Source organism: Oryx dammah, unplaced genomic scaffold (assembly GCF_014754425.2).
Source record: "Oryx dammah isolate SB20612 unplaced genomic scaffold, SCBI_Odam_1.1 HiC_scaffold_5, whole genome shotgun sequence".
Taxonomy (NCBI): domain Eukaryota; kingdom Metazoa; phylum Chordata; class Mammalia; order Artiodactyla; family Bovidae; genus Oryx; species Oryx dammah.
Window position 1 is genome coordinate 383,050 of NW_024070189.1, and position 12,542 is coordinate 395,591.

Below are 12,542 nucleotides of genomic sequence, written 5' to 3' on the forward strand. Positions count from 1 at the left end.
CTGAAGTGTGCACACCACAGCTACTGAGCACACACACAGCAAGCACTGAGCACACAGACCACAGCTACTGAGGGCACAGACCACAGCTACTGAGCACACACACTGCAACTACTGAGCTCACACCCCGCAGCTACTAGCTACTGAACACACACACCACACCCACGGAGCACACACCACAGCTACTGAGTGCACACACCACAGGACCGAAGTGTGCATACCTACAGCCTGTACTCTAACAAGAAAAGTGACCACAATAAGGAGCCCACGCACCACAAAACAGAGTAGCCCCTGCTCACTGCAACTAGAGAAAGCCCACATGCAGCAACGGACACACAGCACAGCAAAAATCAAATCGTTAAAGACAACGACAACAAAATAATAAGAGCACTTAAGGATACCTAGTCACCGTCTTAAAACATACTTTCTGGAAATAAGAGGTATGAGTTTTAATCTTTTGAAAACTGCATTGCATTAGATGAAATAAAGAACAGAATGATCAGTGCCAAGAACTGAATCATTGTCATGGAAAATCAAAGTATAGAAATTCTTCAAAAATGGAGCAATAATGAAAAGAGATGTAAATCCTGAGGGAGGAAAAAATGATTTGGAGAACACATGGAAGTTTAAATAAGCAAATAATAGATGATCCAGGACAGATAGAAACAAAGGAAGAGAAGCAATAATTAAGTACAAGAGAAAAATTCCCTGGCTTTAAGAGAGATTTGATTCTGCAGGTTAAAAGAGCTCACTGAATTTGAACAAGATTGACTTATAAAAGATAATATCTGTATATAAATCCCAAAGATAAAACAAAAGAAAACAAAACATTATAACCTTCTAGACAGAAAGAATTGATTACAAAGGAAAAAGAACAGACACATCAGATTTCTTGTCTGTGATTGTGGAGTTTAGGTGGCAAGTAACATTCACAGCTAGTAAGAGAAAAGAAATGTGAACCAATAAACAAGAATTCACAGAAGTTATCAGCACACGTCTCATCTGAGGAGAATGTGTAATAAAGAGCTTTAGCCAAATGAGTGAAATCAAAACATAATCTTAACATTAGCAAAGGTGAAGGAGAACAAAAATGGTTATGATTTTTGCTATATGCAGGAAAGTGACTCAAAATAATTTAGGGCTTTGAAATAAAATAATACTTTCTAAAATAACACAAAATAAGTTCAGAATTAAAACAAAAAATAATTTCACCAAAACTTGTGTTGAGAATGAAGAGAAAGGTAGAGAACTAACAGGAATCCTGTCATAACTCGGGGAGGGGAGGGCACTGGAACACTCATCCACCTAAAACTGGAGGAGCAGGGAGGAATCAGGTGTGCCCTGCTAGGGGGACTGTCTCCATTCAGCTGCATTAGCTGCGCAAAACTGAATGGCACTGAACGGGCCTTGAGTTTCTCCTGTGACAGAAACTGGGAGCAGCCAGTCCAGGCACAGATCACACGGCCACAGAGGCCTGACTCCTGATTCACTCTGCCCCCATTCTTGAGGCTGCTGTCATTTTGACACAAGGTGACTGTTCCACCTTCAGGCGTGATGTATGCATTTTAGGCATAAAGAAAAGGAAGGGCAAAGGGCAAAAATAAAAGCCAGCCGAGTATATACACTGTTGTTCTCCTAAGCCCCATCCAGTAGATTTCTACATATATATAACGAGCCAGGAAATGGTCCCTGGCCACTGCTAATCTAAATTAGAGAAATCAAGTTTGCAAGAAATCCTTCATCCCCAAAGAAATTTGCATTCTGATTAGTTCAGGAGGGAGAGCGCTACAGGTGGGTAGGTAAAAACCACTGTCCACAAAAGGAACAGTTAATATTTTGCTTTTATATCACAACTGAGAATTTGTATTCAAAATGGGAATATGGTAACCCCTGGTGCAATGGAAACATAAAGCTAACTTCCAAATTAACGAGAGAAAAAAAAAAAAAAGAAAAGAAAGTGTAGTTTATCATACCATAAGAAACAAGGGAAAGTAAAGACGGAAATGATAAAATAAATAGTAAATTAATACTGCAAGAAGTACCTAAGTTCTTCTTTTACATGTAAGAGAGCTCAAATGCTCTAATTTTGTTTCAAAAACAAAACTCCAACCTTGAGGGCATTATGGTAAGTGAAATAAGTCATACAGAGAAAGACAAACACCAGAGGATCTCATTTACATGTGTAATCTAAACAACACCAACCAGCCAACCAAACCCCAGAATGGAACTCATAGACACAGAGAACAGACCGGTGGTTGCTAGGGGCGGGGCGTGAAAGGGTCAACCGAGTTTAAAGGTACAAACTCCCAGCGGCAACATAAATAAATTCCGGGGCTGTCGTGTACCACGTGGTGACTACGGCTAACGACACCGCATTGTATGTTTGAAAGTTGCTAAGAGACTAGACATCAAAGTTCACGTCACACAAAAAGAATCTGTCACTATGTGGGGCAATGGGTGTTAACTAGACTTATTGCGAAGGAGGAAACAGAACAGGCTCCACCTTGAAAGCAGGACTCCGACTCGGGCTGGACCGTGGACTTTGAGCTGTATGCCCAGTATCTATGGAAATAACATACCAACTGGAAAACCAGGCCCCTGGAAGGAAGAGCCCCAGGGCGCTCTGTTGCTAAAAGAATACTCCAATTATCTGTGTAACCGGATAGAATCATACATTCTATTATGCTTACTAGGGTATGACCACAGGCCTATTGATAATTGTCCACTGTTAACTACCTAGGCTTAAGGCATATGATCCTTGGTAAACTTTGTATCTTTCTTTTTCCTTCGTTCAGACTAGTTTCAGGAAATTTGGGGAGGTGGGTTTGGGCACATACACTTAGGGTATATAAGGTTTTCACAAAAACTGGTCAGGGTCCTTGGCTAAGAGGAGACTCTGCCTTGGGCCTGCCAGTGTAATAACTGCACTCCACCATCTGCATCGTCCTTCTGAGTGAGTTTGCTTCCTGGGCCGCAGGGCTACAACAACTGCGGCGATCATCTCGCAGTGTGCACAGATATCGAATCGTTATGTTGTGCACCTGAAACTAAGATACTGCTACATGTCCATCATAACTCAGTAAAAAAGAAAAACAATGCAACTAAAGCTTATTTGTAAGATGTACACCTAAAATGATACATTTTAAAATGAGAATAAAATGACAGAAATAGTTATGGGCAAATATAAATGAAAGAATAAAAAGAATACATGTGTAGGAATACATGTATGCATACCTACACATATAAAGTAAGGTACAACTTAAAATACAGTTACTACTTAGCCACAAAGAAAGTGAAAGGGAAGTCGCTCAGTCGTGTCCAACTCTTTGCGACCCCATGGACTGTAGCCTACCAGGCTTCTCCGTCCATGGGATTCTCCAGGCAAGAGTACTGGAGTGGGTTGCCATTTCCTTCTCCAGGGGATCTTCCCCACCCAGGGAACGAACCTGGGTCTCCCGCATTGGAGGCGGACGCTTTACCCTCTGCGCCACCAGGGAAGCCACAAGGGTCACTATATAAATGCGAAAAGGCAATTTTTTTTTAACACAATGTAATAGGCTACTTATGGGTCAAACAACACAGTGAAGGGTGACCACTGTTACAACTATAAAACCAAAAATTATAGAGGGAGAGTTACATATGTTCCTTAAAAATTAGGTCAATCTAACAGAAAAGCTTATTTTCCAGCAGAGTTATTGGGAACAAGGGAATGGAATAGACAAGCAGACGGGCAGTAATAACACAGGGAAATAAGTGCTGTGATAGAAATGAATACAGGTTGTGCCTAACCCAATTTCTTCTCTAATAGATGCTACACACACAAAGTAGGTTAAACAAGAGTGGTGTCTGCCTTCCAGGAGTTCATGATCAGGGAATTCCATTCTGGAACACACTTCAAGGTCAACTTTTTCTGTTTATAAAGTTTTCCATGGTTTAAAAGTGATGGCTTAACAAGTACATTATCAAAATAGCTTATGATAACGGTCAGGCAGGTAGAACAGGGAAAAGGAGCCCAAAATGGCGGTGGCTACAGACAAGGAAGGAAAAGGCCCGCGAAAATGAAATGAAAGAAGGTCCGAGGAAGGAGTGAGGACCTCAGGTAAAACAAACAACACTCCCGGCTGGCCCAGTTTACACAGGACAGGCCCAGGGAGAGAGAAACATCTACACAGAGGAGCCGGAGCCAGCCCGCTCTCTCCCCCGCGCCGGGGCGCTCTTCTCCTCGTGTCTTTAGATCAACGTGCCCTCTCGCCTGGAAGATGGATTTTCCTGCTCTCTTCTAAATCAAGTAGAGCTGCAACACTGAGCTGCAACACTGATTTGTCTAAGAGCTGTGACACGGTCTGTCCAAGACCTGAGAGCTGTGACACGCCGAGGGGGCTTTAATGTCTTTCACTCCCAATCTTTGCTGTGACGAGACAAAGCATGGAGGAACAGACACTCGCGTGACATCTATGGTGCCGTGACTCGGAGATAACCTGGCTGAAACAACCTCCGCGTGGAAGAGCCCAAGCACAGCCGGAGCCCAGCTCGGCGAAGCTCCCGCGGCAGAGGCGGAACGCGAAGAAGGCCCAGCGCAGGGGAGGCCCGTCGTGCTGGGAAGCGGGGCAGCGGGGAGCCCGCGCGGCCCCGTCTCAGATCCCAGAAGACCTCCCGCGAAGGTCGGAGGTCCTCGCTCCTCTGGCTGGAGGGACAGGCCTTACGAAATCTTCCCTCCTTTACAATCTCTCGGTTCGTGTTTCCTCGAACCTCCTGCGAACAGGCGGGCGGCAGGGGGCACCGCTGAGGGACTCTGGAGAGGCTGCTCCTCCGCGGGTCCCGAAGGCGCTACCTGCTGAGCCCCGGTAGCTGGTACACAAGCCGCTGGGGTTCTTCTGTCCTTTCTCTTCTCTGTGCCAAGGATCAGACCAAAGAAACGGTGAGCACCGGTCAGATATTTAACAAATTTTCCGGCGGGCTATGAAGGGGATCCCTTGGCACGTTTTTCCCACTGCTTTTTCCTCCTGTCCTTCAGCTCTCTCCTGGGACTCAAGCCCGGCCAAAACTAATAAAGCTCAGGCTCTGAGGTCTTGTTGCAAAAATTCATTGAGAGTCAAAGCGATAGATAAGAGGTAGACTTGTTAAGATTCAAAAAAAAAAAAAAAAAGGCGCTGCACTCTACAGGGTACTGGGCATTGAATGCGGCCTGGCTTGGTTTTGGGAGCGGGGTGAATTCATATGCTAATGAGTAGGAGGATCATCCCAGCCATTGGGGAGCCACCCACTCCTCCTCTTTCACAGTGCCTTGGAGCTGTCCTGCCACCTCTGGGTGTGTCTGTTGGCTTATAGATTTGGGATTAAGTTTTACTTGAATTTGATTTGTCATCTTAGACCCAGTTGATTTTAACTGGTTTACATTATCCCCTTGTGCTTTGTCATTCGTTCATAGGTTGTGCTCTGCCCCCTTCCCTCCTGTCTCATGCTCTTTTCCTGAGCCCCATCCAGACCCCCAAGGTTGCCTCTACAATCTTCTGGAGAGACAACCAGAAAATAACTGGTCTTGGGAGGGAAATACTTCCTATACTATCCAACCCCCTAATCCTACCCAGTACTGGTCACACTGGAGACCTTGGGGACACCCAAACTCCAGTCCGGGGGTCCCAGGAGGTTGTCACGCCTCAACCTGCCCAGGGACCCAATTCTCAGGAGGCCGTCACGCCTCGGCCTGCCTGGGGATTCGATCTCTAGGAGGCTGTCACGCCTCAGCCTGCCTGGAGATCGCACCCTGACCCGGGAACTCCTGGCTCTCAGGTTGCAACAGTTCTGGGTAAGATAAGCTTCATAAAGACTCACCCCTAAGGAAGTCCACCCATGGAAACAGAAGGAAGCCTATTGTGGGACTGTACCCAGTCTCAGCAATAACTCAGGAGCCCAATGAAAACCCCATTGCCTTTCTGGAAAGGCTAAAAGAGGCACTCCAAAAGTTTACCAATCTGGACTTAGACTCTTATGAGGGACAGGTGATTTTGAAGGACAAATTCCTGTCCCAATGTGCATCAGATATCAGAATTAAGTTACAACAGCTACAACACCAGGACCCCACTGCCTCGTTAGATGAGATGGTCCAGACAGCCACCAATACCTTGTATAACAGAGAACAGGAGAAGGAGGCCAAGGCCCAGGAGAAGGAGAGAAAGAGACAAGGCATGCCCAGATGCTGGCCACCCTCCAGGGAAGCCCTATGGCAAACCCTGAGTCCTTGAAGGACAAGGCACGAGACAAATGCCTGATCTGTAGACAGGCAGGGCATTGGGCCAAAGAGTGTCCAAACCGTGACAAGTCTCCTAGAATGGCTTGCCACAAATGCCATTAATTGGAACACTGGGTGGCACTCTGCCCTTGGGACCCAAGAGCCTCAAGGTCAAGTGCTAAGCCTACCCTCACGATGGTTCAAGAGGACTGAAGCAGCCCGCTCCAGCCAGCCCGCCTGTCACAGATAACCATCACGGGGCTGGAGCCAAGGGTGCAACTGGGTGTGGCAGGTAGGTCCAAGAACTTCTTGGCTGACACAGGGCTACCTGCTCTGTCTTGATCTCCTACTCTGGACCCTTCTCCTCCCAAACCTGTACCATTTTGGGTGCCACAGGAAAAGCAACTACTAAAAGATTCACCCGAGCACTTCTTCATTGCTGGGATGGACAAATATTTTCCCACCAGTTTCTGGTGGTCCCTGAGTGTCCTACTCCCTTATTGGGAAGAGATATACTCACTAAACTGGGAACCACCCTTGTGATGGGAAGTTTTTCAGCCCCTAGAGCTCTACAGCTCCTGGTTACTACTGAGGAACCCATTGCACCTTCAGTAGAGAGGGACCAAAAACTATGGGAAGACAAAATTAACCCCCAGGTGTGGGACCAGGGGATTCCTGGATGAGCCCACCAAGCTAAACCAGTCATCATTGTCCTCCGAGATCCCACTCGGTTTCCTAACCAGAAACAATACCCTCTCAAAAGAGAGGCTCGAGAGGGGCTACAGCCTTTAATAAATTCCTTGCTTGTGGGCTATTAGTCCCACTAGTTCACCATGTAACACCCCAATCCTCTCAGTAAAGAAAAAGATGGAACCTAGCAAATGGCTCAAGATCTCCGGATCATAAGTGAAGCTGTAGCCCCTCCCTCCCACAGCACCCAATCCCTGTGTAATCTCGGGAGAAATCCCACCGAGTGCCGAGTGGTTTACGGTCTTGGATCTCAAAGGTGCATTGTTTCGCAGACCACTGGCTACAGAATCCCAATATCTTTTTGCCTTTGAGTGGGAGGCCCCAGGAGAAAAACACCAACAGATGACTTGGACAGTATTACCTCAGGGGTTCAGAGATAGCCCCCACCTGTTTGGACAGGCCCTTAGCCGGTATCTCCTAGATCTGGACCTGGGACCTAATGGGAAAATATTACAATACGTAGATGACCTACTAATCTGCTCTCCAGATGAGAAAAGTGCCCCACAACATGCAATTCAGGTTCTGAACTTCTTGGCAGAAAGAGGATATAAGGTCTCCCGTGCTAAGGCACAGATGGTCGAGACAAAGGTCACTTACCTGGGAGTTCAGATTACACATGGGTCCAGGAGGCTGTCCTCTGATCGGGTACAAGGAATCCTCCGGTTGCCCTCCCCCACAACTCGAAAACAATTGCGAGCTTTCCTGGGACTAACTGGATATTGTAGAATCTGGATATCCAACTATGGTCTAATTGCCCAGCCCTTATATGAAAGCTTAAAGGGACAGGATGATTCAATCCCACTGATGTGGGGTTGCCAGATCCAGAGAAAGCATTCCAACCTTATGTCCATGACAGAGAGGGAATAGCTTTCGGAGTGTTAACTCAAAGGTTGGGATCTGAGCCCCAGCCTGTAGCTTACTTATCCAAAAAGCTCGATCCAACTACCCGAGGCTGGCCCCCCTGCCTTCAAAATCTTGCAGCTATTGCAGTCATGATAGAAGATGCTTTAAAACTTTCCTTTGGGGGCAAACTAACTATTTTTACCAGCCACCAAGTAAAACAACTCCTAAACGGGAGAGGCCATTTATGGATGTCTGATCAAAGAATCCTTAGATATCAAGTAATGCTGATGGAAAACCCAGGCCTCACTATATCCCCTTGTGAGGTTCTTAACCCAGCCACCGTCCTGCCTACCCCCGAGGGCTCTCTCCCCTTTCGCTCTTGTCTAGAAACCTTGGACCACTGGACAAAACCCTGAGAGGGATTGTCAGAAGATCCTCTGGCCAATCCTGAGGAAATCTGGTACACTGATGGAAGCGGCTTTGTCTTGGATGGAAAAAGAAAAGCCGGGTATGCAGGAGTCTCCAATTTTGAGACCATAGAGGCTAAGCCTCTGCCACCAGGTACTTCAGCCCAATTAGCTGAGCTCATAGCCCTGACTCGAGCTTTAGAGCTGGGAAAAGGAAACAAACAAAAGAATAGCCGTTTACACTGATCCCAAGTCTGCCTTTCCGGTGCTACATGCACATGCGGCTATTTGGAAAGAAAGGGGCCACTTGACCACCCGAGGGTCCCCAATCAAACATGGTGATCAGATTCTTCGACTCCTGGAGGCAGTCCATCTGCCCACTGAGGTTTCAGTCTCCCACTGTAAAGGACACCACAAAGGGAGCACAGAAGTGGCACGAGGGAACCACGCAGCTGATCAGGCAGCTAGGAGAGCAGCATTACAGAACCATGACCTAATAGGGATTGCCACCTTAGTTCCATAGACTAATTTGCCAGAAACTCCTTCATATACTGAAGGTGAGACTCTTAAAGCTAAGAGCGAGGGCTTTCAAGAAGATCATATGGGGTGGTTCCAAAAGGAGGGACTCCTTTTTCTGCCTGGGAACCTCCAGTGGAAGTTGGTTAACTCCTTACATGCCACTACTCATTTAGGAGAAAAGGCCCTCCAGAGATTATTAAAAAGGTCCTTCAGAGGAACAGGCTTCCAAACAACTATAAGACAGGTGGTGTCTTCTTGTCCCACTTGCCAATTAAACAACCCCCAAGGAGCTCGAGGACCCCAGCTGGCCCAGCCCATCCAACGACGTGGGACCTACCCAGGAGAAGACTGGCAGATGGACTTCACCCAGATGCCAGTTTCTCAAGGGTATAAATACCTATTAGTCATGATAGATACATTCACAGGATGGATTGAAGGCTTTCCCACCCGGACTGAAAAGGCTGAGGAGGTGGTAAAAAAACTGCTCCATGAAATCATTCCAAGATTTGGTCTGCCCAGGTCATTACAAAGTGACAATGGGACATCATTTACTTCTAAGGTCACCCAAGGGGTCTCAAAAGCATTGGGCATTACTTACTATCTCCATTGTGCCTGGAGGCCTCAATCTTCAGGAAAAGTAGAAAGAGCCAATCAATTCTTAAAGTCAGCAATAAAAAAGACAACCCAGGAGACCTCCCTGGGATGGAAGGAGGCTTTACCGATAGCTCTCCTCCACACCTGCATTGCCCCTGAGGAACAGCTTGGTCTTAGTCCTTATGAGATGCTATATGGGAGACCTTTCGTTTATGTCAATGACCTCTTCCTAGACCCAGAGGTTCAGACCCTCCAGTCTTATACCATGGCCATCGGGTAATTCCAACAGGATATACGCTTGTGGGGTATAAACCAGGACCCAAAAGATTCTAAGGAGTCACCACTATATGCTCCAGGGACTCAAGTCCTAATTAAAGTCTGGAAAGATGGGTCCCCAAAAGCTCAACTCCAGCCCACATGGAAGGGCCCCTACCCTGTAATACTTTCTACCCCCACAGCAGTCAAGGTACCAGGACATGACTCCTGGATTCACTACTCACGAGTCAAGCCATGGGAGAAAACAGGAGAGGACAACTCAATATACCTGTGAGCCCCTGGGAGATCTCAGATGCCTATTCAGGGCTACCAATGAGTGCCATTCTAATGAACACCCCCAAAATCTAGTTTCTGGGGATAATAAGATTTCTCAAGATAGCTCTAAAGAGCCAACACAGCTTGACAGAGATTATACTCCAAAACAGACAGGAGATAGATCTTCTGATCCCTGAACAAGGAGGGACTTTAGCCATCCTGGCGATGGGAATTTAAAACTGACTCATGCCCCACCAGTCCTTGTTATGCTACATTGACGACGCTTATGATTATTCCATGTACTGTCAACTGTCTAACCTGTTTTGTCTCTGCCCAGGTCAACCAGCTACAACATACAGTGCCAGTTCAACAAAGAGGTAAAACTACAGCTGACCACAGAAAATATCACTCACCCTTCAGTGGACACCGCTATAAGGACTCTGAGGCTTGAGACTAGCAAGAGGGGGAGGCCCAATACCCCTCGCCGCCCCAGTTCAGCAGGAAGTAGCCAGAAAGACCTCGACGCCCCTATTCCCAAAGAATTGGGCCTCCCATCTCTTGAGGGGGGAAAGTCAGGCAGGTAGAACAGGGAAAAGGAGTCCAAAATGGCGGTGGCTACAAGACAAAGAAGGGAAAAGCCCGCGAAAATGAAGCAAAAGAAGGTCCGAGGAAGGAGTGAGGACCTCAGGTAAAACAAACAACACTCCTGGCTGGCCCAATTTACACAGGACAGGCCCAGGGAGAGAGAAACATATAAACAGAGGAGCCAGAGCCAGCTCGCTCTCTCTCCCCCGCGCGCTGGGGTGCTCTTCTCCTCATCTCTTTAGATCAATGTGCCCTCATGCCTGAAAGATGGATTTTCCTGCTATCTTCTAAATAAAGTAGAGCTGTAACACTGAGCTGTAACACTGATTTGTCTAAGAACTATTACACGGTCTATCCAAGACCTGAGAGCTGTGACACGCCGAGGGGGCTTTAATGTCCGTCACTCCCAATCTTTGTTGTGACGAGACAAAGAATCGAGGAACATACACTCGCGTGACAATAACTATATCAGTTCAGTTCAGTCGCTCAGTCGTGTCCAACTCTTTGCGACCCCATGAATTGCAGCACACCAGGCCTCCCTGTCCATCACCAACTCCCGGAGTTCACTCAGAGTGGCGTCCATCGAGTCCGTGATGCCATCCAGCCATCTCATCCTCTGTTGTCCCCTTCTCCTCCTGCCCCCAGTCCCTCCCAGCATCAGAGTCTTTTCCAATGAGTCAACTCTTCACATGAGGTGGCCAAAGTACTGGAGTTTCAGCTTTAGCATCAGTCCTTCCAGTGAACACCCCAGACTGATCTCCTTTAGAATGGACTGGTTGGATCTCCTTGCAGTCCAAGGGACTCTCAAGAGTCTTCTCCAACACCACAGTTCAAAAGCATCAATTCTTTGGCGCTCTGCCTTCTTCACAGTCCAACTCTCACATCCATACATGACCACTGGAAAAACCATAGCCTTGACTAGACAGACCTTTGTTGGCAAAGTAATATCTCTGGTTTTCAATATGCTATCTAGGTTGGTCATAACTTTCCTTCCAAGGAGTAAGCATCTTTTAATTTCATGGCTGCAGTCACCATCTGCCATGATTTTGGAGACCCCCAAAATAAAGTCTGACACTGTTTCCACTGTTTCCCCATCTATTTCCCATGAAGTGATGGGACCGGATGCCATGATCTTCGTTTTCTGAATGTTGAGCTTTAAGCCAACTTTTTCACTCTCTTCTTTCACTTTGATCAAGAGGCTTTTTAGTTCCTCTTCACTTTCTGCCATCAGGGTGGTGTCATCTGCATATCTGAGGTTACTAATATTTCTCCCGGTGTCGGGAGCCAACGTGAGGAATTCCACCCGTGACAAGGTCATGCGGCAAGAGCTCTGATGGCAAGGCTAATCAGACCTCAGGTTTTCCCCCTGGAATTTCCTGAGCATCCACCCTCCCAAAATAAGAATTTGCCTGCTTTTCCACTTTTCTGATATTCTCTGGAAAAAAGTCAACTCAGGGCTTTAGTCTTCTGCATTTGAAAGGGATGTTTCAGTTAACCCCCTCTGATTGCTCTCTAGCTTGTCTAACAGGTTCCCTGGACCTCTTACAGCTTGTGAATTGCTTGCAGCCCCCAACCTCGAGAGGCACAAAGCTTAAAAGCATCTTAAAGATACAGAGCCTTTTTTAAAGAGTTAAAAATTATATTGGTGACGGGATTTCACCGTTGACTCAATGATTGCTGCCAGGCCTCCACATTCTTTATCTTTTAGGCACCTGGGAGGATGTTAATCAATGTAAACGGGATATGGAAAAAGATATAGAGTAGTTCTGATGTTAGCAACACTCGATTATTGAGTTAATTACTTCTCTTTGCACTCCTCTTGTGTCCTTGCTATGTAAGAATGTAACTTTATTTAGTACTTTCTGAGAGTGGCACCAAACTTTGGGAAGATCACACAAATAAGTCTTCTGGTTGACAAACCCTTATCAGAAAAAAAGGCTGTAAAATGTTAATTGGCCCCTTTTGCTGCAAGATGATGTAAATCACCTAAGACTTGTGTATACAACTAGGTATGCAGAGAGAAAAGCCTGGTTTTGATAAAAGTCTGGGCTGCTAACACTGCATAATTTTGCATTACCCATTGATCT